Consider the following 24,257-nt stretch of genomic DNA (forward strand, 5'->3'; position numbering starts at 1 on the left):
GTGTGTGTTTGTGTGTCTGTGTCTGTGTGTGTGTGAGTGTGTGAGTGTGTGTGTGAGAGAGGGAGAGAAACGAAAATGACTAAGAAGAGAAAGGACAAGGAAGAGAGAAGAGGAGGACAGGAGAGGAGAGGAAAGGCTAAGAGAAGAAAAGACGAGAGAGAGAGAGAGAGAGAGAGAGAAAGTTGAAAAGTGTAACCCTAGTTGATGATCTCAGACTTTCTCGGACACGGGCGGACAAAAATGAAAATATGCAAATAAACTGGAAGCAGCGGAGTGCATGCAAATCCTGAGAAGCCTTTGAACTGGCACGTTAGGGAAGAACTGCAGGAAGTTAGAGGGAGGGGGGTGAAGAGGGAGGGAGGGAAGGAAGGTAGGATTGAAGACGGAGAGGAGGAGAGAAGGTAGGATTGATGACGGGGAGAGGGAGGGAAGGTAGGATTGAAGACGGTGGGGCGGAGAGACGGTAGGATTGACGACGAAGAGGGGGAGGGAAGGTTGGATTGAAATGGAGGGGGTAAATAAGTGGAGAATTGAAGGTGGAAGGGGCGAAGGGAGAGGAGGATTGAATACGGAATGAGGAAACGGAAAGGAGGATTGAAGATGGAAGGGGCGAAGGAGGAGGAGGATTGAGGACGGAAAGAGGGAAGGGTAATGAGATCAGAGGAAGGGGGACGCGTTCTGGTCGGTAAGGGAAATTCAGAGGACAGGCGGCCGCGTTCCCGTGACCCAGGAGACTCGTATGACTTTTTAAAATTTAATTCTTACCGGTACTGCCACCACACGATTGGACTTTTCTGAAAATAGTCCCTCGAATGAATGAGTTAAAATCATTATATAGTATTATTTTTGGCTGAATGACGCCCATTTTCTTTGTTTTTCTTTCCTTTTTGTTACTAGTCGATTTCAGTCGAATAGCACCTTTTTTACTTTTTTCTTTTTTATATTCAAAAGGACGACCTTTTTCATTCTTTGTCCTTTTTCCTTTTTATGCCACTCGAAAATGACGACTTTTTTCATTTTCTTTCATGTTTCTTTTCTGTTTTATACCACTCGAAAATGACGACCTTTTTCTTTCTTTCTCTTTTCTTTTTCTTTATGCCACACGAAAATGGCGTCCTTTTTCCAACGCCCCCCCTCTCTCTCTCTCTCTCTCTCTCTCTTTTAGTATTCAGTTTCAGTTGAATGGCACCCTTTTTCCTTTTTTTTTTTTTTTTTTATACCACTCGGATTCTTTCGTTTAGGAACGTCCTCCTCTGAACCATTTTTTTTTTTTTTCAGTATAAGGCTACAAATTAATGTCATAAGTTTCTACAGCAAAAAGAAAAAAAATGAACCCAAGGATGACAACCTACGGACTGTATCCCTTACAGAAAAGGTTGAACAAAACAAAACAAAAAAACAAAAACAAAATCAAGATCCGTTCAAGACACATGGACACACTGACTAAGAAAGTTTGAAGTCACAGTCATTGGGAAAGATACGTTGAAGGGAACAGTTCCAGAGTTGACCAGTCTTGGATTCGAAAGTTAAACAGAAGAGCGGTGAGTGTGTAGCCAGACGGGAGCTGCGTGCCTGCCGTAATGAGGGGAAATGCAAGCAGGCAGTTCAAAAGAGCAGTGATCGAGGTAGCAGCACTGGAAGAGAGAGAGAGAGAGAGAGAGAGAGAGAGAGAGAGAGAGAGAGAGAGAGAGAGAGGGAGGGAGGGAGAGAGAGTGATGGTGAAAGAAAAGGGGAGGGAAATTATAGAGGAAGGCAAATGAGGAGAGAGATAAACAGACTGAGGGAGAACTAGAGAGAGAGAGAGAGAGAGAGAGAGAGATTAGAGAGAGAAGTAGGAAGGCAAATGAGGAAAGAGATAAACAGACTGAGGGAGAACTAGAGAAAGAGAGAGAGAGATTAGAGAGAGAAGTAGATGTGTAGTTGCTCACGCTTCGCCGTCGTAGTAAGCACAACTTTGTAAATAACGAGCGGAAAGTTTGCGATAGGTGTTGGTGACTGTGGTGGTGGTGGTGGTGGTGGTGATTGTGGCTACTGAGACGATGGTGATTGCAAGACGAGGTAAATACAGATAAAGTCCTTTTGTCAGATTCTCTCTCTCTCTCTCTCTTTCTCTTTCTCTTTCTCTCTCTCTGGCTCCTGCAATGTACTCAGCTGAATAAAATCGTCTAGATTTTACTGCGATAAAATATAGAGTAGAATCAATCATCAAAGGACTAAACCCCCAACTGAATTAAATGGACTTGGCCTGATTTAAATGGACCTGACCTGAATTAAATGGACCTGACGTGATTTAAATGAACCTGTCGAGTTAAATGGACCTGACCTGAATTAAGTGGACCCAAATGGACCTATATGACGTGATCTGACCTAATTATACTGAAGTGGTCTGTATGGAGGCAAATTAACGTAAGTGGGTCAAGGAATGGAGGGGAAGGAAGGAGGAGGGGGGAGAAAGAGGGGGGAAAAGGGAGGGGGAAGGGAGGAGAGGAAGGGAGGGGAGAGGAAGAGAGTAAGGGGGATGAGCTGGGGAGAGCAAGAGGGTAGGAGTGAGAAGAGGAAGAGATAAGGGGAGGGGAAGAGGGAGAGGGGATGAGGGGAAGAGGGAGAGGGGATGAGGGGAAGAGGGAGAGGAGATGAGGGGAAGATGAGGCGGTGGTAGGGTAGTTAGCATTTGTGTGAGGCATCCGAAATGATCTGAGCCAGACAGAGAGACAGACAGACAGACAGACAGACAGAAACAGAGAGAAAAGTTCGGTTGCTTTACCCCAACAAATAAATAATAAATAAAATCTTCATTATTATATATTATACTGTATATTAAAAACAGATTTAAACTTTAAATTGAATTCCGTGTCTCTTCGCTGGTAACGTCTTTCCACTTGGATTCATTTCGATTTATTACGGGGCGGTGAACAGTGATGGATGAAAAATTGAAGTGTGGTGAGAGGAGTGGGATTAGTTTGAGAGAGAGAGAGAGAGAGAGAGAGAGAGAAATGTGAATCGGTGATATGGTGATATGAAAATAGATCAGAAATATATTGTGGTGAGAGGAGCCTGATTACTTAGGGAGAGAGAGAGAGAAGGGGGGAGGGGCTGCATGCCGGGGACTCAGCATAATAGACACCATTGTGACGCGGCCGCCCGAGGTGATTATCTTGAATTTGAGAGAGAGAGAGAGGGAGGGAGGTATCACACACACACACACACACACACACACACACACACACACACACACATACTATATTTTGCAGACACTTTCATTCTGTTTTCTAAGCATTTGATATTCACAAGACGGAAATGGTCACACGACAGATATAGTCATCATCATCATCATCATCATCATTACCTTCTTTGACCTATTTTCTCACCTATGAATGGGGTGAGGACAGATGTATGTAATGTTGTCTGTTTTATATCCCGCGACAAGGAGGGCAGGGGTTGCCAAAAAAAAAAAAAAAAAGAGAGAGAAACTAAAAGCAAACAGTGTGTTGAAGCCATGCCAACATTTTTGTCCACACCTCCGCTTTTGTATTTGGTAAAGGTTAAGCCTGTAGACAAAGAGGAGAGGGATTTTCAAAAATATAAATAAAGAAATCAATAAATAAGCACAAAACTGTGTACAGCTTTGGTGTCTAAATCCCCGGAATGGGTTTGGATGCTGAGTAAATCCTGATTCATGAATGGAGAGGCTTTCCTTGATTTAGGGACTACATGTAGCACCAGTCGAGCAGGGCGGTACTCCCAAGGTGGATGGAAAGCTGATGACAGGGAGAGCTTGAGCTCCCGTTTCATCAGCTTTTAACCATCCCCCTTTGCTGAACTTTTTCAGTGTTTCAGTAACACAGAGAGTAGGCTAGCAAGCCCTCCATTACGTTTCTCAAACTTTCAGCAGTGAACTACATGCACATTTCACACTACATTTCCTAAAAAAAAAAAATTAAAATGGCATCTCAATACGAGGACTCGGAGTCCCCGGGTTGGGGGGGGGAGGCATACAAGCCCCCACCAATACCATCCGTCCTTCTCCCAGTGACGACCAAGCGAGATGCCTGGAACCTCAGTCTGACTCACTTATCTTCATTTCTGCAACATCCGCCGCCTTTCCTCAGACTTTCTGTTGAATATCACCTCTCCTCCTCTTAGCCTCAACGCACCGGGACTCAACTGTCTGAGCCGACTGATAGCAAACCCTTCTCTGTATCCTTCTACTTGATACTCACTTCAAAGCCAAAGGTGGCTGTTGTGTGTGTACGCAGCAACATAATCTTGCTCTCGTGTTCCTGAACTTGAATCTTCTGAGCTGTCTACTCTCTGGCTTCGGCCATCCGGTATCCTGTCATTGTCAGACTTAATATATATGTGCTGTTTACTCATCCCCTAATTCTACAGACTATGAAATATGTATTTTTACCTTCATGAAAATGTAAAAAGGAGTTAAATAGTACTGTACACAATAAAAAGCTAGGACAGAGGTACAGTACCAGGAAGCCTCTAAGTTCACGAGGATACGGCCGTTACTATGACAACCTCGGTGCTGTTAATGAAAGCCATACGTTCCTTCCTAAGTCAGCGCGCATTACCACTACCAGCACAATGACAGCAGCACACCACAGCCGCACCATGAGTATGCAGAGTTAGTGACGCTTTATGCTAACATGGCCATCCCGCAACTACACACAGAGTTAGGTTAGCGACTCCAGCTGAAATGAGCACATGGAGAAGTGATAATGAGGTCTAGGGAGCGACCAGTCTCATCTCAACAGATTTTTGCCCCTTTTATTCGTGTTTATGTTTGTGGAAACGAACAGTAATTCCAGTGAGCGGTAAGTTGCATCTGAACAGTTTTGTCTCTTTTCTGTTCGAGTTTATGCTTATGAGTATGGAAGAAAAAGTGTTAGTTTCAAGTAGTGCTAAGTCTTATTTTTATCAGACTTGCCCTTTTTTGTTCATGTTTATTACTACGAAAGAAAGACAGTGGATTCCGGTGGGCAGTAAGTGTAATTTCTAACAGGTATTTCCCTTTTTTCTATGTTCATGGAAGAAATGTATTAGTTTCTGTGACCGATATGTTAATGTCCACCTGTTTTGTTCATGTTTATGATTTTGAAAGAAAATCAGTGAATTCCAGTGACCAATAAGTTTCATCTCTTAGCAGCAGTTTCGGTTTCGTAGAAAACTGCGTAGCACCTCTTCCATAGCGATTTGATTTGCATGTTAGGCTACACATTGATGTTTTGTTGTCTGGTATTTATATTTTATTTAATCTTGACACATTTTCCATTAATAACAAGATACTGTTGTGCAGTGTGCAAAATAAATCAATGAAAAAGTGAATGTTATGAAATCTAAGCCCAAAAGAACATGCCTCTTGCTTGTGTTTATGATTATGGAAGGGGAAAAACAGTGGTATCCAGCCAAGTGTAAGTCGCATGGTTATAAGGTTTTGGCCTCTTTAGGTTGTGCTTTACTGCCTCATTACGGCCACAGTCAGGGCAACACCACAACAGTGATCATGAAGGTAAATTTGTGAAGCAAGGCGATTACATAATCCAGCTCTAGTAGAGTCAAGGAATCAACATCACAGTTTGTCCTAAGATAAAACTAATGACTCATAAAAGTCTTAATTGAACTGGTAAGTGTCTCAGTGCGAATATTTCGCGATGAATTCACCGGACCTCTCATCAGGAGGGGATTACTTCTCCCCCCACCATCGAGGGGGAGGATTCCTCTTCACCCTACAGGAGGGGAGTATTTTTCTTGTCTACTCTAGAGGGAAAAAGAAGCATTTTCTTTCCCTCCCTTAGGAGGAGGATAAATCTCTCCCATCCCCCTAGAGGGGGCTGTCCACCCACGGAAGGGGGTTATTCTCCCCCTTCGTGTACGGGGCACCTCTCTGCTCCTCCCACGAGTGGAGGATAATTATCTTTTCTTCGGTAGGGGAATAATCTTTCTCCTTCAGTGGGGGAATATTTCTCTTCCATTCCTTAGGGAGAGGGATATTTCTGTCCCCCCCTTGGGACAGTTATTTCTCTCCCCTTCTTGAGAGGGGAATATTAATTTCTCCTCCCCTTTCCTCAGAAAAAGACAAAGTGTAGGTTACAATCCTTTAATCTACCTCAGGGATGTCCTTATATCCACAGGGAACGGGACGAAATGAAAGTGACACCCTGCACTTCATATTTGTTCTTACCCGATATCTACAAGCAGAAGGACGGTGTATGACAAAGTGTGCCTGCTATCTCGTCTTGTCCAGTAGTTACAGAAACATGAACAGAACAGAGGTGACAGACAGCATCTCCTGTCTGCTCTTGTCCGACATTCACAGGAAAGATGACACAGTGTAGGTGACAGGCTGTACCTGGTGTGAGTCCTTGCCTGACATCCGCAGGTGCTTTCATATTTGAAGCCGCGGTGGAGTCCACCTGGCACAGCCTAAAGTATTAACGCCCCTCAGTGCCATGGAGGCTGCTGGACAGGTCGCCTTCACGTGATGCCATGGTATAACCTGCCGGCTCCCAAGCCCGGTTATATATACGTCCCTCGGCTCCCTCGTTATCCCCTGAAAGAGTGGTGGTGGACTGCAGAAGGACAGCTTCAGCCTGCAGTCTACCGAGTTTACAGTCAGATGAATACGGGGCTGCAACAACAACTACATTATGGCATCTTAATTTTTTCTCTATTTTTTTCTTTCTTTTTCTTTTCTTATTCTTTTTCTTTCGCCTGTTTGCCGCTTCCAGACGATTATATTCAGCTTAGGGGTGACTTAGAACTACTGTCTATCAATCTATAGCCAAAGGCCTTAATTCAGGAAGAGGTGGCCACAAACGAATCACCTTCGTGTCACTCTGTCCCGCCACCAGGCTGCCCTCTCTCCAACACATACCTCCCTCACACATATAGCTCTCCACCCTATCCTTTCACCTCATCCTCGGTCTCCCTCTCCATCTCCCTCCTCTTTCGTAACGTGAATAAAGTCGTTCGTCGGTAAGAGGAATAAAATAGAAACAAAAAGCACTCAGACAATGCAGCATCCGCGTCCTATAGTTGGGCTAAGGGACCAGCCGTTGACATTGCCCTTTGATCTGCACCTTCGACCGATTGCTCTCAGATTCGGATTTACTTCATTTTTGTCTGACCCTGAACCCTGCCACCAAGTTTGGTCTAAGTCGAATCAGAACTGTTTGGGTTGACTTGCCCTGTTACCTTGACCTCAGACCCACTGTTCTTGAAATCGAATCTCTTCATTCTCGGCTGACTCTCAGTCCCTCCACCAAGCTTGGGTCAGATCAAGTAAAAACTGTTTGAGTTACAGGGTCGAACATTTGACCTTGCTCCATGACTTGCACTTCTGCCTGACTGTTCTCGAAATCGAGTTCTTTCAATTCTCGTCTTGTTCTGTTTCAGTTAACCATGCCATATGGCCCTGACACTCGACATTTTGTATAAAAAGAGGAGGGGGGGGGGAGGCAATCCCTTGGCTGACCCTCCACCCCTCCACCAAGTTTTCTTAAAATCAGATCAAACCTGTTTCAGGTACTTTGTTCAATAACAGACACACACGGGGCACACTGTGTCTTGCCTTGTGACGTTGAGCTTTGACTGACAGTTCTCAAAATCGACTCGCTTTGTTCCTAAGCATTACCTTCAACCCATCCACCAAGTCTGGGGTATAAACCGGATCAGAACTGCATAGGAAGACTTACGATGTGACATTCACCAGTGACCTATTATTTTAATGAACAAAGCGCTTTCCTCTTGCCGGACTCTTGACATTTCCATCAAGTTGGACTACTGTTGGATAAAAAAATGTATGAGTTATACTGTTTACACACAGACACACGTCGAACAAAACTCCCCGGTATCCAAACGTCTTCAGTCACCTCCATATCCCCCGAAAGGGGAATGGTGGACTATGTAAGAAGGGGAACTTAGCCCTACAGTCCACTGGGTTCATGCCTAGAGGAGCCTGAGGTTGCAGTTGCAACTACTATCCTCCTGTACGTTTCTGAGGCATATTATATAGGTAGTAGGAGTAGTTGCAGCCCCAGTCTCATTTAAATATGAACGCAGTGGACTGCAGGCTGAGTTTATCCTGCTGCAATCCACTGTCCTCCATTTTCGGGAAACTGGGAGGAAGTTGATGAACGTTTGCATAATAGGGCAGCAGAGACGCCTGGTGATATCAGTGCCACTGAGAGAAGGCGTCCCTCTCCAGCACAGAAGACGATTTTAATATTTATTGTAGCTGATAAATAACACAGAAGATATAATAAAGTTGCAATTGGAATAAAAATACAAGTCAACAAAAAAAATGTGTTACGATGCCATCCGTGTCACAGGCGTGTACTTCAGACGGCATTAGGCTTGGCAGCATCTCTTCTTCATTGTGTTATCTGGCTTACTGCGCCTTTACATTTTTTTGGGTGCTGTTTACGGGTATATGGTTTTAATACCGACATACTTTGCATCTGTAACATACAAGAGGGTACTGAGGTGTAATGGGTAAAATAAATCGCTTAGGATAAGGTGTTACGAAATTTCCAAAGCCACGTACAGTACAATGCGACCATCAGTGAGTGGTTTGGAGTGAGGGTTAAGCCGATAGATACGAGTACGCCGGCAGTCTGCAGGATACTTGAATCAACATGAAAGTTTCACATTATTATACCACGCTTATATCCTCTAGAGCTGATGATGTTTCCACACAGTATAACAATATATTATGCTCATGAATCCACACATATTCATGGTGGCAAAGCTTACAATTGTCAGCCAAAAAATTACATAGAACTTTTTAAAAATCCAAGCTCCATCAGTTAGTGTGAACGTCACCGTCGTTCGCTTCTGTTAGTTCTACTGGTATTGGGTACAGCACCCATACACTTCCCAAGAACGTCAGTGTCCTAACCATTCCGCCGTCGGAACCATCACCGTCCTTCCCCAGAGGCATTGCGGCACAGTCATGATGATCCACCGCTGCACCCCAGTCCTAGGTTCCTTCTCTAGTGGTCTAGCTCGTCAGGGGGTAGAATTTGATGCAGCCTTACAGAGCTGAGTGTACCCTGGTACTGGTGGTTCATCTGGGATAGCACCGAGGAACCTGTCAAAAGCAGCTTTGAAATTTTCAGCTGAAGTAAACTTCCTCAGCACCTTCTGCAGGCAGTCGAAGAGTCTTGCTCCATTTACACACAAGCTTTTGGCCAGAAGGGTCTTGATTCTAAATAGGGTCTGACCGGGTAGTGCTCTCCTTGCCCACAGTCGCACAGCACGGTCGTTGACGAACATGGGACACTCTTCCTACTGTCTCATATAGATTCAGCACCAGCCCCTCATGGATCTTCCATTCACAGATTACCATATATCTCCTTCGTTGTTGAGAATGCTTTCCCAGTGTTTTGAGCCACTTCCAGTAGTCAGCACCTTTCATCGCTCTTATCTGGCGCGCTAAGGAACGCTTCCAGGGCCTGGATGTCCACAGCTTTATGAGGTAACCAAAACTGCCGACTACAGTACTCGGTAGTCTATGATGGGTTGAACCAGGTGTCACGAATCAAATTCGCGACATTTCCCTTTTGTGAGAAGCCACGAACTATTAGTGGAAAACTCACTGTGTATCGCTCAGTTAACCGTTTCTCTCTCCACTTCGGTGGTATACCTTTCAAAACATTCGTCACTGTTTCAAAAGTGACCGATCTAATGCACGTCACTAAGTGCTCTACTGAGCGATACTATTGTTTCTTTATTGTTCGCCCCCGCTTGCCTCAACCGTTAGCCACGCCTTCTTCCGGTGGCCTATGCGTTCTCTACCACACGCATCATTTGAACTCAGTCAAGTGTTTGCTGTGACGGAGAGAGGACCTGTGCTGCAGTGTGAGAGGTCAGCTAGTACCCAAACTCCACTTACAGTTCTCCAAGCTCCCACCTTAGTTCTCTAGATTTGGGTGATACACCACATTCATCGACCAGTATTTCATTTTTGTATTTTCCTAGGTTTAAGAGTTTAGTTAAGTGAGCTGTTTCCTTACATGCTGGCCGGCTGCGCCGCATGTTGTGTTCTTTTCGAGGCATAAGAATTTAGCTCTTGTGTGAGTGAGTGAGTACGATCTATTTATTTGAATTCATTTTGAAATGTAGCGTTAAATTTATTTTTGTAATCAATAAATTTAACAGTTCTTTTTCTTGAGCTTAATGTAATGTAAACTCTTGTTTCATTTCTCCATAATTAAGCTTATTTCCCATATAGCTCCTAGCTTGCATAAACGTTTTGCCATTAATAACTGGTACTTAGGCCAGTCTTGTGTATTAAGTTTAAAATCCGTTGTGCCTCCTAGGAGTTAAGCATCAGCAAGAGCCTGATTTTATTATTATTATTAGTTATTTATTGTCAGGGGTGAAGTAACTTTCTCCAGAGGCTAACAGTACTAAGAAACAACAATTGAGTAATTAGTCTCTGCTGTGTACTGTTGAGGAAGTTTATAAATTCTCATTCTTAGAGAATCGTGCGAAGAAGTCAGTGTAAAGTAATCGTTGCTTGATTTAGTAAGACGATCATTGTCCCTGCTCTTCGGTATTATTGAATATTATTATCAATTAAATAATATTTAGCATTTATTTTAAAAACCCCGTGATATTTAAAAAAAAAACCGTGACAATTGGCGACCTTGCCAGGATATTAACTCCTAGCTCTAAAGCTATTCATGAGATAGTGCTCACTCGTTCATATTTAGGTATTTATCATTAAAGTTTATAGGCACAAGTTTACTGGTGTTTACCGTTAATTTAGCAAGTGAATTTTTGCTTTATTAATCCACAGAGTACTTAACACTATTTAGTACTTTATTCTTGATAACGCCAGATGATTTTATTCGCTTCTGGGAAGTCGCTGTACCCATTGTGTTAATTATTGAGTCTTCCCAGTTATTTGCATTTTTGCTCTATTCTTATCCAGTTAACTAGATAAGACTGGTCACCACTAGCTTGTGTCTGTACTCTTTACTTGTATTTATTAGCATTCGTTTGTGAAGCAGCAATCAGTACTGAGTCGCTAGTTATTTAGATTGAGTTAGCGACATGGCTACCACCATATTTTTACAGGAAGCCAAAGATATGGGTCTTACAGACCCAACTGAAATTAAAGAGTACATACTCTCACGGCATTATATGGACCAGCAGCGCGAGAATGATGCCCGTGAAGAGCGTAAGATTCAGTGCGAATACGAGCGAGAACAGCGCGAATACGAGCGAGAACAGCGCGAACACGAGCGAAAATAGCACGAACTCGACTTAGAACACGAGCGAGAACAGCGTGAGGAACGAGAGAGAGAACGAGAACACGAACGTGCCGAGCGAGAAGCACGCGAAAAACACGAATATGAAATGCTGAAGCTCAAGCGAGATTCCTTGGCTTCAGATACATCTGGTGCAGTTGGTCAAAGCTCCACGAGCGTTCTTCCTACTCATGTTATGGCGACCCCACACATCAAGCTTCCCCCATACAAAGATGGCGAGCGAATCGAGCCATACATAGCTCGATTTGAAGACATGGCTCAACTTTACCAGCTCGATGATGCAGCTAAGCGGCTTCAGTTTCTTAGCCTGTTTAAGGGCCCTGCCCTCGATATTCTCCACAGAATTCGTGGAGACAATCTCCCGTATGAAGTGATGAAAGCTGCACTCATTAAGGCGTATGGTCTCACAGTAGACGACGCCAAAGTTCAGTTCATGCGAGCTCGTCTCCAAGACAAGGAGACAGCTGTTCAGTTCCTCGACCATCTCACTGCTTACCTAGGTGAGTGGTTGGAGAAAGATGAAACTCCTTCCATGCGTGAGGGGATAATTGACCTTATGCTGCATACACAGCTAGAGAGGTCGTGGCCTGCTGAGCTCATAGCACAGCTTAAGATCTGCCAGGTGAAAGATGCCAGCCAAATGGTAGAAAAGGCTGACGCATTCTTTACTGCATACGGGTATCAAACTCGTAAGCAAAACACCTGGAACAGAAAAGATACTGCCAAGTCTGGGAAGCCGTCTCAGACTGAATCCCAGCAACAAGGCCATTCTCAGAATAATTGCCAAGGTCCAAAACCGCAGTGGAAGGATCAGGGGCAAAACACTCAGAAACCTGAGTGGAAGAAGTACAACAAGTACCCCAACCAGCAGCAGTATCAGCCACGCACCCGACCGTCGGGACAAACTTTTTCACCACCAGCTCAAAAGAGGCAGGAAGCGAATGCAGCCTTCATTCCTCAGCAGCAGCACGGTGGTCACGTCCCTACCAGTGTGGGTACTTCCCCACAGTTCACTAGTCCCCCAGTGACAGTGAACCCCCCTCCACAGATGGCCAATGTTCCATCTTCCCAAGTATATAATCCTCAAGGCACAATGTTTGCCGCATCAATTCAGCAGCCTCATGAGTGGCTAGCTGCTTCCTCCACAGGCCCTCCCACAGGTGACAGTACCTTCCTTGTTCAGCCAGGGTTTGTGGGAGACATTCCTGTGAAGGTCCTGAGAGACAATGGTTCCTCAGGTTGCTCTGTTAAGCAGAGTTTAGTTCGGCCTGAGCAGTACACAGGTCGACAGATCCATGCAAACCTTATTGATGGATCAGTGAGATTGTTCCCTGAGGCATGTATCCAGGTGGCATCTCCATTTTATACTGGTACGACACTTGCAGTTGTCATGCCAGAACCCTTATTTGACCTCATCGTAGGCATATTTATGGTGTCAAGGATAGTTGCACCGAACATGACGCTACTCAGACTTCGGCTGCTGCGGTAACACGAGCCATGACTGAGGCTCCAGACTGTCACCCCAGTGATCATTGAATCGCCGCAAGATCTGATGTGTAGTCAACTTGTTGTACAAGAACAACATTCTGACTCGACACTTGCTGCCGTGCGGAACAAACAAAAGGGTCGAGTGATTAAGTATTCACGGGGAAGTCGAGCCAAGTTCCTTCGCAAACAAGGACGGCTCTACCGTGAGTCACAAACACCCGAGGGTGAGGTTCAACTGCAGTTTGTCGTTCCCGCCAAGTACCACCTAGCAGTGTTACAATGGGGTCATTGTTCAGCCTCAGGAGGTCACATGGGCAAAAGGAAGACCCAGGGCCGTATCCAAGCTGACTTTTTCTGGCCAGGGATGGGACGAGACATAGATAGTTTTGTCCGTTCCTGCAGTGTGTGTCAAAGTAACACCACAAATCAGGGACATGTCCTTCCTGTGCCGTTCGTAACCACACCTGTAATTTCTGAGTCAGTTGAGAGACAGGGTAGTGGTGAAGTGGGTGCAGACCTGATGTCTCGCCCATTGGCCCCACAGGACACATCATGTCCAGGGCCTGTACATACATATTACGTACCGTAAGTTAAGGGGGAAGTTCGAGAGAGAACTCCGCAGAGGCGACTCGAGGCTATGGAAGACCCGAGTTTGCACAAGGATTCTCAGCTCCCCGATATTAATATAAGTACTGTAGGTTAAGGGGGAAGTGAGAACTCCTCAGAGGCGACTCGAGGCTATGGAAAACCCGAGTTTGCACAAGGATTCTCAGCTCCCCGATACTAATATAAGTACTGTAGGTTAAGGGGGAAGTTCGAGAGAGAACTCCGCAGAGGCGACTCGATGCTATGGAAGATCCGAGTTTGCACAAGGATTCTCAGCTCCCCGATATTAATATAAGTACTGTAGGTTAAGGGGGAAGTGAGAACTCCGCAGAGGCGACTCGAGGCTATGGAAGACCTGAGTTTGCACAAGGATTCTCAGCTCCCCGATATTAATATAAGTACTGTAGGTTAAGGGGGAGGCGACTCGAGGCTATGGAAGACCCAAGTGCTCTCTGATATTAATATAAGTACTGTAGGTTAAGGGGGAAGTGAGAACTCCGCAGGCGACTCGAGGCTATGGAAGACCCGAGTTTGCACAAGGATTCTCAGCTCCCCGATATTAATATAAGTACTGTAGGTTAAGGCACAGGTTGAGGACCCGTGTGCAGTTCGAGGCTATGGAAGACCCGAGTTTGCACAAGGATTCTCAACTTGCCGACACTAATCGTGTGCTATAATTAATGGCGACCTCGAATGTACGAAGCTTAGGCTGTCACTTGTATTTTTCAGCTAGAGCGTACTTTTCGTAGCATGTACTGATTGCTAGGCAGAGAGAGTAATTGTAATAAGAATTTTTGTCCCATTGACATTTTTGATGCTCCACCTCAATTGGTTTTGCAGGTACAACAATAGGTGTAGCAGTTTTGCTGTGCGGGCCAGCTGATCGTCTGCCGCACGCTGCCGCCTCTTCTCTTCTGCCTTCGTTGTCGCCATGTTGTTATTTACAATGTCATTTTACACGTAGGTATAGTTACACTACAACTGTCACACCTACACCGTGTATTACATACACCACGCTACACAACAATTAGTTGTCAGTGTAAATGTAGCGACTTTTCGCTCAGTTTGACCTGAGTACAGGATTTTCACCGTCGTCACGGAGTTTTTTCCCTCAAGCTTGCTTCTATTAACGTAAATACGAGGTTTTTTCGCTCACTGGCGACTGCGACTTTCTCCTGTAACAGGATAGCACACACACCACAGTGTGAATCTTGTGTGACTGAGTTAGGATGTGTACACATATATATATATATCCACAAATTTTTTCCCATAAGGAAAAAATTTAATTTTGTAGGGGCGTAATGTCACGAATCAAATTCGCGACATTTCCCTTTTGTGAGAAGCCACGAACTATTAGTGGAAAACTCACTGTGTATCGCTCAGTTAACCGTTTCTCTCTCCACTTCGGTGGTATACCTTTCAAAACATTCGTCATTGTTTCAAAAGTGACCGATCTAATGCACGTCACTAAGTGCTCTACTGAGCGATACTATTGTTTCTTTATTGTTCGCCCCCGCTTGCCTCAACCGTTAGCCACGCCTTCTCCCGGTGGCCTATGCGTTCTACCACACGCATCATTTGAACTCAGTCAAGTGTTTGCTGTGACGGAGAGAGGACCTGTGCTGCAGTGTGAGAGGTCAGCTAGTACCCAAACTCCACTTACAGTTCTCCAAGCTCCCACCTTAGTTCTCTAGATTTGGGTGATACACCGCATTCATCGACCAGTATTTCATTTTTGTATTTTCCTAGGTTTAAGAGTTTAGTTAAGTGAGCTGTTTCCTTACATGCTGGCCGGCTGCACCGCATGTTGTGTTCTTTTCTAGGCGTAAGAATTTAGCTCTTGTGTGAGTGAATGAGTACGATCTATTTATTTGAATTCATTTTGAAATGTAACGTTAAATTTATTTTTGTAATCAATAAATTTAACAGTTCTTTTTCTTGAGCTTAATGTAATGTAAACTCTTGTTTCATTTCTCCATAATTTAGCTTATTTCCCATATAGCTCCTAGCTTGCATAAACGTTTTGCCATTAATAACTGGTACTTAGGCCAGTCTTGTGTATTAAGCTTAAAGTCCGTTGTGCCTCCTAGGAGTTAAGCATCAGCAAGAGCCTGATATTATTATTATTATTGGTTATTTATTGTCAGGGGTGAAGTAACTTTCTCCAGAGGCTAACAGTACTAAGAAACAGCAATTGAGTAATTAGTCTCTGCTGTGTACTGTTGAGGAAGTTTATAAATTCTCATTCTTAGAGAATCGTGCGAAGAAGTCAGCGTAAAGTAATCGTTGCTTGATTTAGTAAGACGATCATTGTCCCTGCTCTTCAATATTATTGAATATTATTATCAATTAAATAATATTTAGCATTTATTTTAAAAACCCCGTGATATTTTAAAAAAAACCCCGTGACACTAGGGCTCTTCACTGGGTCAAAAAGCATCCCTCTTCCCTGGTGTAGAAGGTGCGAAATATCCAACCAGCTACTTTGTTTTCTTGTTGTCTCTTCCATATGGTGCTGAAAGTGTCCCTCCACACTCAAATAAATGTACATCTGTATTGTCTGCTACTGTGCCGAGATGTATTCATTCTTTTATGTGCCCCATTGGGCCACACCTGAGCAACTCGAACTTACCCTCACTAAAGGCCATACAGTTTTTTGCGCTCAGTTATACTCAGCATGTAAATCTTCTTGTAGTTTTTCAGCATCACCCAAGGAGCTGACATTTTTATAACTGTTTGCGTCCTTTGCAAATGACGAAAGGGCGGAGTACTTGACGCCCTTATCAATATCCGTCATTAGGACTAGGAAGAGGAGGGATCCCAAGAACGCTTCCTGTGGCACTCCACTTATTACTGGTCTCTCCTTGCATGATGCACCATTGGCTTCTACGGTTCGGCTTCTAAGTGTTATGAAGCTGTGGATCCATGTTCCTAGGCTGCCGGTGATTCCAGGGTTTCTCAGTTTGTGAATTAGTATTCCATGATCCACTTTATCAAAAGTCTTGGCAAAATCAAGGAATACTGTACTGTATATATGTTGTTACCAGCCACAAGTTGGTTCAAGAGGTTATCCTGATATTCAAGAAGTTGTGACATTTCATGGCCCTCCAAAAAGTTGGCAGTGTATTTGCAGGCCCGTAGCCAGGGGGGGTTGAGAGTCAGACCCCCCCCCACCCCACCTGCCTAAAAGGTTCACTTTCTCACGGTCTGTTTTTACTTAGCAAAAGGGGTCACTCTCCGTTGTTCAGAAGTGTAGTGCTGCTTCTCAACGTCGCTTATGCATACACCTAGACCCCCATAGCAAGCATGCAGTAGACCTTTGACTGGCCGGTTGCTATAAAAGTCCAGATTCAGCAGAAAACGACCCCCCTCCCCTTCGAAAAGTGTGATTGCTGGCCTGATTTGCGTATTATCTGTTTAAAAATCTATATTATTGTTGATGTCAGCGCCACTGGTGGGTAAATTTAAAACCCTGGCACACCCACAGTAGTAGTAGTTGTTGTTGTTCCCTAGGCAGTCTGGCCGAACAGCTCCAAGTCCCTTAGGAAGGCCATGGCCGAGACCGGGCTTTCCCACAGAGCTCTCAAAGAGTGTATGTTGTGTTGTTGGTGTTGGTGATTGCGTGCAGTGCAGTTTTCCATAATGTGCTTAATAGTATGGGGTGCCGTGTTGCATCCTGGACAGGCATCAGCGACGGAGTCATCCAGCCTCTTCTGGTAGCTTAAGACGGCTGGATGGTGCCGACGTCTCAGCCTGGCCAGGTGGATCCTGTCCTCGCGAGAGAGATAGGATTCAGAAGGATGGATGTCAGGAGGCTGTGTGTTGTCTTTATGTGACTGAATGGAGCGGCGAGTGATCTGAGCGTGGATATGTTTCTGGAAGCTGGTCTGAGGTGGGCGAGGGGGGAGAGATGACAGTATTTGTGTATGGTATCGTGTGTTAGGGGTTGTTTTGATGTTCCTTGGTATGGGTGGATGTGCTGCCATATAATATAGTGGATGTTGTGGGTTTGTGGAGGCTGCAGCAAGAAACTGGGTGCCTCTCATGTCTAGGTGATCCTTGACTTTGAGGACTTTGGTTTCTTGATGTAGGTGGTCTGTGGGTATAGTAGCTGTGCAGCCTGTGATTATTTTTAGGGCCTTGTTCTGTATGGTCTGAAGAGTGTTGTAGTGTGTTTTGGTGAGGTTAGAAGCCCAGGCAGGGCTTGCATAATTTATCACTTGAACGTATGTATTGTTTGTATACTGTGGTGGTGGTTTCTTTGTTGTGTCCGAATGTTGTATGGGCAAGTGACCTCAAAGCATTGAGTCTTGGTGTTATTTTATCTTTAATGTTTGTGATGTGTTGTTTAAATGACATTGATGTATTGTATGTTACACCAAGGATTGTGTGTGTGTGTGTGTGTGTGTGTGTGTGTGTGTGTGTGTTAGGGGAGTGTTGTTTATGGTGAGGTGTGGGATGTGACTGTGTTCTGCTGTCCAGTTTGTGAGAAGGGTCACTGTAGATTTGGCTGGGGCTATTTTGAGCCTGTTTGTGGTGAACCATTCGTGTAGTGTGTTGAGGTAAGGTTGAATGATGTGTGCAGCTGTGTTTGCGTTTTGGCGCGTATATGTAAGTGTTATATCATCTGCATAGGAAGCTATGTGTATCTCTGGTGTGTGGGGTGTGGGTATGTCGTGCATGTATAGGTTAAAGAGTGTAGGGGACCAAACAGATCCTTGGGGGTTGTGAAGTTTCTGATGTTAGAAGACTGACCGGCAAATGTTACGTGTGCATATCTGCCTGCTAAGTAGTTTACCAGCCATCTTTTTGTGTTATTGTGCATGTTTGTGTTGAGTATTTTGTTTGTGAGGTTGTGGCGGGGGATGGCATCAAAAGCTTTGCTAATGTCTAGCGTGATTAGGAGTGTTCTGTGTGGTGGCCTAGCTGAATTCATGCCATCGACAACTCTCTGCGTAAGGTCTGTAAGAAGGGTGTTTGTGGAGTGTAGTGGACTAAAGCCATGTTGTGACTGGGCTAGGGGAATGTGAGGTGTGATTAGTTGTAGTATCAGTCGTTCAGTGACTTTAGAGGGGGTGCAGAGGAGTGTGATGGAGCGGTGTGAGGAGGGTAACGTGGGGTCTTTGTTGGGTTTAGTGATAGTGATGATAATGCCATGCGTCCAGATGTTGGGTATTATGTTGTGTGAGTAGTTGTAGTTTGATATGTTGGTGAGTGCTTGTATGCCTTGTGGTCCAAGGTGTTTAAGGTGAATGTTGCTTATGTTGTCTGGTCCACAGGCAGATGAGTGCTTGAGGTTGTTAATGATGTGCTTCGTCTGGTTGTAAGTGAAAGGTGCGTAGTCTGGATGTGTGGGAAACTGTCTCTTACGTCGGATGATACGTCGGTCTTCGGGATGGGGGTTTAGATGGCTGACTTGTGAAAAGTGATTGATGAGAGTGTTTGCTTGTTGTTTGTTTGAGGATATGGTGTCTGTTGTTGTGATGGCAGCGTGTGATTGTGTGGTGTTGTTGTTGGAAAGTGTGATGCTATTTAGTGTTTTGTAGAGTTTGCTGATGTTTGTTTTGTGGTCAAGTGTTTGGAGGTAATTTTTCCAGTTTAGTGTTTGCTGTTCTGATATTTTATTGTTTATTTGAGTGTTGAGTTCTTGTATTTGTTGTATGGTGTCTTGTGTATGGGGTGTTGGGGAGTGTCCCAGTGTGTCCTGACCGTTATATCATATGCGTCTGCAGCTGTTTGTGTATGGGTACACACACACACACACACACACACACACACACACACACACACACACACACACAGCAGACTATGACTAATAATGACTTAAGTACACAAAACGGCAAACGGTAAGCTAAGGGGTCTAAAGAACATGGAAGTATCATACATTGCAGGGCTTGTCGGTGGCCGGCCGTCGAGTGACTTCCACGATGAGAGAGTGATACTCCATGCGAATGCAGGCGACAGCCACATCACAGTGGCAGGTAAGAGTAAGTTGCATGTCACAGGTGTGTCATCCCACGGTAGTTATAGTGCTGAATGGAGACGCTGGTGGTTGGTGAGTTGTACAGCATAGGTCCTCCGTGGCCCCATCTCGGAGGTTTTTCCGAGTCACCTTGGGCACATGGAGGCAGCACTGCACAAGTATCGTGAATTATAGGTGAAGACTAATGATTGGGTTCTTTCTATATATTTAAGAAAAAAAAGCGATAACAGCACGGCTTTTACTTCGGACGTTAACCTGCAAAATGTAAACGTATTCTTTATTCGAGTCCTGAAAAATCGGAACAGATGAGACAATAGGCGATGCAGTGAAATATTCATGATTATACACAAAATAATAAATACACCTGTACGTTAACATCGTTTTTTTTTTTTTATCATTTCCAACCTCTGCTATTGACAAAAGGCACAGTGGTGTATAAATAAGAGTAACTGGATTTATTTTGAGTGAAAGGAGAAGAATATTCTTTTTTAGGGATCCGAGTTAAATGCATTGTTTACTTGTTGAAGTAATTTGGAACCAACCCTTCAGTTAAGTAGATGGCGCTCCCGGCACAGTAGGTAAACAGAAGTAAGAGAATCTTATTTTTGCTAAAATTTTATGTTTTTACGAGTTTGTTGAAGTAAATTCATGTGCTCAGTTCACAGTGCAGTGGTGACTGAGATGCTCATCACGTATTGGTGTGTGTGCGAATAGTTTATCGCTTGAATTAAACGTTTCACTGTATGCTTCATGTTCTCATTGGTTTTCAGTAAGTACAGTATTTACTTGTTAGACACTGACTCCACTGGAGAAATTTAATAGTTCACATTCTTATGCTCAAGTAAGGCTGGGTAACAATGTCAGGTAGTGGAACAGTAATATTAGTACCATGTAACTGGTTCATTCGAGGTGTGAGGCGCCTTGCTTTCTTGCCTACCAATATACATCAAGATTGGTCAGCCTGTAGTTCCGTCAGTACGGTTGTTCCTTTTTGTACTGTTTTCTTGCAGTTTGTAGGTGTTTCTTAAGGTGAGGAAAGATTTAGAAATGGAGGGATTGTATACAAATAGCCATCATTAATTTCTTCACTACCTGGAGGGTTCATCTGTACATTAGACTATCTATCTATCTATCTATTGCCAGATGCCATGATCCCGTAAGGGGTCACCATCTAACAAAATTGGTTGAAGGGACAGTAGACTGATGGGACTTTTTGCTGTTTAGTTGAGTCCTTTTTTCATTGATGATCCTTGGTTTTTAATGTTTTTGATCAGTTTTAGGTAAGAATGCATTTTACTATAAGCAATAGACACCTTTCCTCCTCTGCCTGGAAGTACAGTTAACCATCACTCTGATCAGTGTGGAACGTGCAATATTGTAACTAGATAAGATGCTATAGGCTGTGATCGTTGTGAAACCTGGTTTCACCCCACATCTATGTGTCTGGGCCTCCCAGACCAGCTAGTGGAAAGTATTAGAGAGCACGATAGTCAGGGCATTGCCTTATTTGCACAGAGTGCCGTTCTGCTACTGGTAAGAGCGGCACCGTGTCTGACTCTGCATTTAGGCAATTGTTTCAGACGGTCAAAAAATTATGTGAGGCTGTCCAAACTCTCTCTACTAGGCCCGACCTGAGCAACATGGGCCAGGCAGGTCGGGCCAACCAACAGCCTGAGCCTGGGCCTGGCCCATCCATGACAGACAGGGATAGCCTGAGAACTCTTATCAGAGAGGAAGCTAAAGAAATGGAGGAGAGGAATAAAAGGAAGACATCAATAATAATTAGAGGCCTCGAGGTACAATCCTCTAACGCTGTAAATACTGCTTCTGATCCCATAACCAGACTCATTCTGGGATCCCAGGTGACTCTGTCAGACGTAACATGCATTAACAGGGACAAAAAGTTGTACCGTGCTAAGATACTGGATGACGACATGAGGAAAGACCTGCTAGATAATGCGAGGAAGCCACATAACACCCAGTTTAGCCACATCCATATCAATAGAGACCTGACATACAACCAAAGAATGGAACTGCGTGGCAGGCGTGCACAGCGTAGCACTGCCAGTGGAGGAGTGGCCAAGGGACCCACCGATACCGGCCCAGCTAGCCCCCATGCTGCTGGTGATGCCATGGTTATACCCAGGACTTCCCGAACCCAGCTCACCCCTTTGGACACTCAAGTTGCTGTAACCCACTCACAAGATAATACACCCACGAGAAATTTAAACCATTAACCTCGCAGTCCTCCCAGGCAACAGTGAGTTTTCACAATTTGAAATTCGGATTCTGCAATGTAAATTGTATAATTAATAAATTACATATCATCACTGATTTTCTATCAGACAATGGTATTTTTGGAGTTGCTGAAACCTGGCTGCCGCCTGAAATCCCCGATTCATTTGTTCAGATTAATAACTTTAACCTCTCACGTACCGACACCAAAGGCAATACCCGTAAGCACGGAGTATGTATATATATATGGAGTAGAACAAGTTATGTAGGTATCAACACCAACTGTGATAATGTCTGTGCCATCCATTTAATTACATTTAACCTGTACGTAATAGTAATATATCGCCCTCTTTCTAACAGTGATGCTGATAACCAAGCATTACTAAATTTCTTACTAGACTTCTGTCCATCCAAAGAGGTACCGGTACTAATTGTTGGGGACTTTAACTTACCCCTTATCAACTGGAAATCAAGCACAGCACTGGCTATGAAATATCCTCCCCTCCATCAGTCATTCCTGGACTGTTTTGCATGTCTGGGTCTGCACCAGTGGGTAACTATGCCCACATATTTAAGCTCGGGCACCACTCTGGATCTTGTCTTCACATCCGAGAATGATAGAGTAGGAGAAATTGAGGTAGCGAGTTCCCTGCCCAGCTGTGGACACTGCCCTGTGCTAATACAATATTATTTTCAGGCTGCTGTTGTGACAGATAGCTATTTGCACACCAAGCGCACCTGGCATAAAACCAAATACAACAAAATAAATAATCATCTGTGTGAAATAGACTGGCATTTTGAATTCCAAAGCCTGTCAATTGATGCCATGTATGACAGATTGCAGTCCATCCTTAGCCCACTAATTGACCAGTATGTGCCGAATATGCCTAGCACACCTTCCTCACCTCCCAGATCACCTCCCAAGGCCTTAAAAACCATCGCAGGAAAGCCTGGGAAACATACAAACACTCCAGGAATGTTTATGGAAGACTATCTCCTGAGGCTTCCTGAGCTCTATCACACTACGACTCTCTCAACGACAGCTTTCGTAACTACTTTACACACATGCAAATCAATCACGAAATGTCACTGATTAGAAAACTACAGGTCTTCTCAAAACCATTTCACCAGTACATCAGAAATAAGAAAGTTGGTGCACCCTCAGTAGGCCCCATAAGATTGGACAATGGTGTGTTAACATCAGACTGTACTCAGATGGCAGAAACTTTTGTTATACATTTTTGTACAGTTTACTCAACTCATGCTCCTTACGCTCCCTTCCCTCATCAAACTTTTGAGGGTATCCTCGACACAGTGACTATATCCTTGCAAGAAGTGAGAAATAGGCTCGCAGCACTGGACCCGAACACCAGTATGGGACCTGATAGCCTCCACCCCAGTCTTCTGAAATATTGCCTAGCCTTAGCCTTACCCTTGTTTTTGATATTTCAAAAGTCTGTCACCATTGGTAAATTGCCACATGATTGGAAAAAATCTATTATCATTCCTATATTCAAGAAAGGCTCTCGACACAAACCTCTTAACTATAGGCCTATTAGCCTAACCTCTGTCTGCTGCAAAACCCTGGAAAGATTTATTACAGAGGCATTATACAACTACCTTGACACTAATGGAGTGCTGTCAAATGAGCAGTATGGATTCAGACAGGGTAGAACTGTAGATGACCAACTGTTACTCGTGTATAATGATGTTACAGCGTGGGTGGATGCTGGGTATGTTGTGAATGTTGTTGTTTGACTTTAGCAAAGCCTTTGACATCGTCAACCATTCGATACTCACTGACAAGCTGAGGTTACTTGGGGTCAGTGGTTCCTTGCTAACTTGGATCTCTGACTTCCTGTCAGGCCGCACCATGCAAGTGTCTGTGTCTGGCTGCGCCGGTTCCTCAAGGAATGTTCTCAGTGGTGTTCCCCAGGGATCTGTTCTAGGCTCCTTGCTCTTTCTGGTATATATAAACTTTCTACCCTCGTACATATGCTCCAAATGTAAATTTTTTGCTGACGACATGAAGATTTACCTCAAGTTGCGCCAAAACACTTGTTCCACATTAGCTGCAGATATTAGTACATGCCAGAAGGACATTGATATGGTCTACAATGTCGCTGAGTCCTGGGGTGTACATTTCAGTCTTGACAAGTGTACTGTTCTGCGATGTCAGAGAGGCCCAGTAGACTGGAATTCTGTTGGCGCACTTCAGTACTATCACATGAACAACACCAGCCTCTCCATAGAAACTACACACAAAGACTTGGGTATCTTGGTTGACAGTTCACTGAAATTTCATTCGCACATAAGAAATACTGTAAAAAAGGCAGCAGGCCTGTCAAATAATTTATTAAAGTCCACCCTCTGTCGAGACCGAGATTTTATGTTGACTTTATTCAAATCCCACATCAGACCCATCATGGAGTTTGGCTCCACTGTATGGAACACAGGTTACCACGGAGATCAGAGGCTCCTGGAGTCTGTACAGCGCAGATGGACTAAGCAAATCAATGGCCTGTCCGAACTCGGTTATGCTGACCGTCTGAAAAACCTGGGCCTGTATTCTGTAAAAGGGAGACTGATCAGAGCTGACCTCATTAAATGCTGGAAAATCTTCCATCGCCAGTCCCCAATTGCACTGCCTGAGCTTT

At 44.3% G+C, this 24,257-nt stretch overlaps 1 protein-coding gene across 1 annotated transcript in view; it reads left to right on the forward strand.

The window, feature by feature from the left end:
- The first annotated feature begins 19,927 nt into the window (after nucleotides 1-19,927).
- Nucleotides 19,928-24,257, forward strand: part of Nipped-A (Transcription-associated protein Nipped-A) — a 73,293-nt gene continuing 68,963 nt past the window's right edge. The window contains exon 1 of the mRNA XM_080284018.1: nucleotides 19,928-19,953. The gene's annotated coding sequence lies outside the window, so the exon portion shown is untranslated. The remainder of the gene's footprint in view (nucleotides 19,954-24,257) is intronic.

This window comes from Coenobita brevimanus, chromosome 99, assembly GCF_032717465.1.
Source record: "Coenobita brevimanus isolate Jiangsu-jjx chromosome 99, ASM3271746v2, whole genome shotgun sequence".
Taxonomy (NCBI): domain Eukaryota; kingdom Metazoa; phylum Arthropoda; class Malacostraca; order Decapoda; family Coenobitidae; genus Coenobita; species Coenobita brevimanus.